This window comes from Neophocaena asiaeorientalis, unplaced genomic scaffold, assembly GCF_003031525.2.
Source record: "Neophocaena asiaeorientalis asiaeorientalis breed wild unplaced genomic scaffold, Neophocaena_asiaeorientalis_V1.1 scaffold1247, whole genome shotgun sequence".
NCBI classification, from domain to species: Eukaryota; Metazoa; Chordata; class Mammalia; order Artiodactyla; family Phocoenidae; genus Neophocaena; species Neophocaena asiaeorientalis.
This window is the reverse complement of record NW_020174329.1, coordinates 27,519-31,572: the sequence shown is the minus strand read 5'-3', so window position 1 is coordinate 31,572 and position 4,054 is coordinate 27,519.

Sequence of the window (4,054 nt, the reverse complement as noted above, 5' to 3'; positions counted from 1 at the left end):
GTCCAATATATGCATTTTTTTGTCTTTTTTTTTTTTTTTTTTTTTTGCGGTACACGGGCCTCTCACTGCCGTGGCCTCTCCTGTTGCGGAGCACAGTCTCCGGACGCGCAGGCTCAGCGGCCATGGCTCACGGGCCCAGCCGCTCCGCGGCACGCGGGATCTTCCCAGACCGGGGCACGAACCTGCGTCCCCTGCATCGGCAGGCGGACTCTCAACCACTGCGCCACCAGGGAAGCCCTTTATGTCCTTTTATTATTAAATCGTTATTAAATCAAATTTTTTCATATAAAGAGTTTACAGAGGAAAATACTTTTAGGTAATCTTTGCTATTAAGTGCAAATCACAAAACTTTTAAAGCATTTTCTTTATTTTTTTCCCCTGCTACAAGCACATCTCACCTTATTTTTCTAGAGCAGGGTAGTCGAACTTTTTCTGTAAAGAGCCAGGTAGTACTTAAGGCTTTGTGGGCAACTGCTCTGGAAACTGCTCAACTCTGCTGCTGTAGTGCAAAACGGCCACAGGTAATCTGTAAATGAATAAGCTTTGCTATGTTCTGATAAAACTTTATTTATGGACACTGAAATTTGAGTTTCATATCATCTAGCTCCATACAACGAAGATACTGCTGAAAAACTGTCAGTGGGACAGCCGGCAGCTGCAGATTTTCAACTGAGACCTTTGAGACTTTTTTTGGAGCTCAAAGATTCAATCTATAGCATGGGACAGTCACCCCTCCCACCAATTAGCAGAGCTAACAGACTCCACGGGGAACACACCCCACAGTTTCATACTATCTTCAATCAGGTCAGTCATTCGAGTATAACACAGGTTGTAAAAAGAATCTATTAGTTTCTCAAGTTTTGAGCTACTCAATGAAAATCACAAACTGATAAGATTCAAAGGTTTAAGGAGCCAAACACAAGAGGAAGCAGCTGAATGCTACCTGTTAAGAGCCCATTGTAACCTGTAAACTACAACCCCACTGGATCACCATCTTCCCGGACTACCAAATACTCCATTCATAAGTCAACCCTTTTTTTCTTTAACTGATAACAAAACAATGTAAAAAAGATACCTGTTTGTTCTCTCATCTGCAGACTACTGCAATACTTCTCAAATTCAGCCACGCATCTGAATTCCTGGGGTGGGGACTTGTATAAATACAGATTCCCAGGTAGCAGACTGATAGGCTCCTATTTATTTGCTCTGAGGCAGAGCCTGAGAATCTGAATTTTTAGTAGGTGAACATATTGTGATGTAGCTGAGTTAACTTACTAGCTTTGGGGTCTTTACTTATGACTGAGTATTTTATTTAGATCATTGTAGATGCACATGCAGTTATAAGAAATAACAAGAGACCCTGAGTACTGCCTTCCACAGCGGTAAACTTGCAAAACTACAGCAAACTATCGCAAATCGGATAGTCACACTGACAAGTCCACCGACCTAACTCGGAGCGCCTCAGTTTTATTTATTTTTATTTTTTCATCTGTGGTTGTATATTTAATTCTATACCACTTAATCGCCTATGTGGGTTCATGTATCCAGCACTACAGTCAAGACACAGAACACTCCCATTGCCACAAGGATCCCTCTGGTGGTCCTTCTGCAATGGCTCCTACCTCCTCCCCGCCCCCCTCCCCTTACCCCAACCTCTGGCTACCGGATCATTTTTTTAAATAAAGAAGCTGCAGCTGACACAGTTTTTGTTCCTCTATCTCATTCATGATTATGGATAAATAACACAGTCCTTTCTAATGCAATTATCTCCAATACATAAATTTGGATGGGTTAGATCAACGGCATTAAAATACACGTTTATCTCAGTGTCCTCCTGAAACCCTCCTCCCTCCCAAAATAACAATAAAGGAATGACAAAGCCAAAGACAAAAAGAACAGGATAACTAAAGGTGACAGATAAGAGGTGTTAACCAAATTTTAGAAACTGGAAAAGGATGAAGAGATGGTAACTGATTCTGCAGAGAAAACTGAAACCTAAGTGTTGCTGGTCAGGAGGTGGAGGGACCACGCACCCCAGGAGTCGCGGAAACGTGGACCCCTGCCCACTTCCCCAAGGAGCCAAGTGACAGAGGCTTGTTCTTTGGAGAAGTCACATGAAGGGATTCCAGGCACAGCAGTGGGGGAGTGGGGCCCGTACTGGAAATAGGTTGAGGTGGACTACACGCTGAATGGTCCCAGCCTCCACTTCCTACCCCACTCAGCTATGAGACTGCTGGCAGCCAGGCGGGAGACTGGAGGTTTCTTCTCAAGAGAAAAACCACCTGCTAATGAGAGGAAGCCTTTGGACGCTAACCTTTGGCGGGGTTGGGTGGGGTGTGTGTGCGTGGGTGCTCCACCCAAACACCCCAGAGTTAAGCCCATCGGGGACGAGCCCGGCCAAGTAACATGCAGTGTCTACTCAGCCTCACCGCCTCACTCTTCATGGCAGACAGCCAAGGACTACCAGACATTTGAGGGAAACCTCCAACACCAAAGTCTGAAACCAAGTAAAGATCAGAAAGAAGCACAGAATACAAATGCCAAAGAAAATGGCGAGAAATCTATAGGTAATATCCTTAGAAAAATAAGAGGTATTGCATTGATAATAAAAAACATTTATGAACGCTTACTACGTGCCAGGAACTCTTCCATTTAACCTTCTTAACAGGGAGTAGGCACCATTTTCTCCATTTCAGATGAAGAAACTGAGGCGCACAGAGCTGCAGTCTCTTGTGCAAGGTCACAGGTGATAAGTGTCAGAGACAGGATTTGAACCTGGGGCATCTTCAAATGCCAAATTCCTACCTCGTTACTTCCCATGAAAAGAACAACAAATCTGAGAATAAGAAAGTCTAAGATATTAAAAACATTGTATACAAATTAAAAAATTTTCTATATTCCTTAAATAGAAAGGCTGGAAAATAATCTAGGGAAAAAAAATCTCCAAAAAAGTAGAACTAAATGAAAAATATGCAAAATGGAGATGGAGAAAAAAGAAGATGAAATTATTAGTCCAAAGGATCCAATATGTGAATAAAAGGAATCTGGAAAGAGAGAAAGGAGGGGAAAAAAAATACTAGAAAATGTCTCTGAACTGAAGACCACTCAATTTTCCAGGTGGGAGGGTCTGCTATAACTACCAGCACAAGTGAGAAAGTCACCCCGAGATTCTCCGTCATGAAAACCCAGAGAGAAAGACCCTAAGGGTTATCAAAGGGGGAAAAGAACATCACACACAAGAATAAGGAATTAGAACTAGTCTTCTCAACAGCAACCCTGTAAGCTAGAAGCCTTGGAACAAGGTCTTCTGAGGCCTCGGAGGAAAAATGATTTCCAAACCGGAATTTAATATCCAGTCAAATTATATAAAACTGCCAATTTTTAGGCCTAAATAGACAAAAATAAGCAATACCTATTATTAAATATAGAGAAATAACCAAATATTAAGTTACAGATACACACACTTTACAAGTGTATCTATCTACACACACATATATATCACAAAGAGTATAAAGATATATGCTTTATAGTACTTTTAGCATCAAGTATAAACTTGATTTTGAGTTATGCAAAGTCAATGTTTTACCTCTGGGAAATAATATGGCAACATCTGCATATATTGTGACCCATAAATTTCACATCTAGGTATGTGTGGTATATGGGTGTACGTGCGTATGTGCAAACACATGCACGCACACACACTTAAGAGACAGCCTTGCACATGTGCACCAGGAAACATGCACAGGAATGTTCACAGCAGCAACGTTCATAACAGCAAAAACCTGGAAACAACTGAAATCTCCACCAGCAGGAGAACGGATAAGCCGTGGTACCCAGCAATGAAAACGAGTAAGCCACAGCTTCATGAAACGTACACAATTTTGGAAGAGTATGAGTGACGGGGAGAAAGCAAGTCCCAAAAGAATGCCTATAGCATGGCACCATTTTTACGAAGCTCAAAAACAATAAAAATGAAACAGTATATTGCTTAAGCAAACATCCAATTTGTAACAAAATTTAAAAAGCAACAGAATGAGGACCGTGTGAGTTTCTT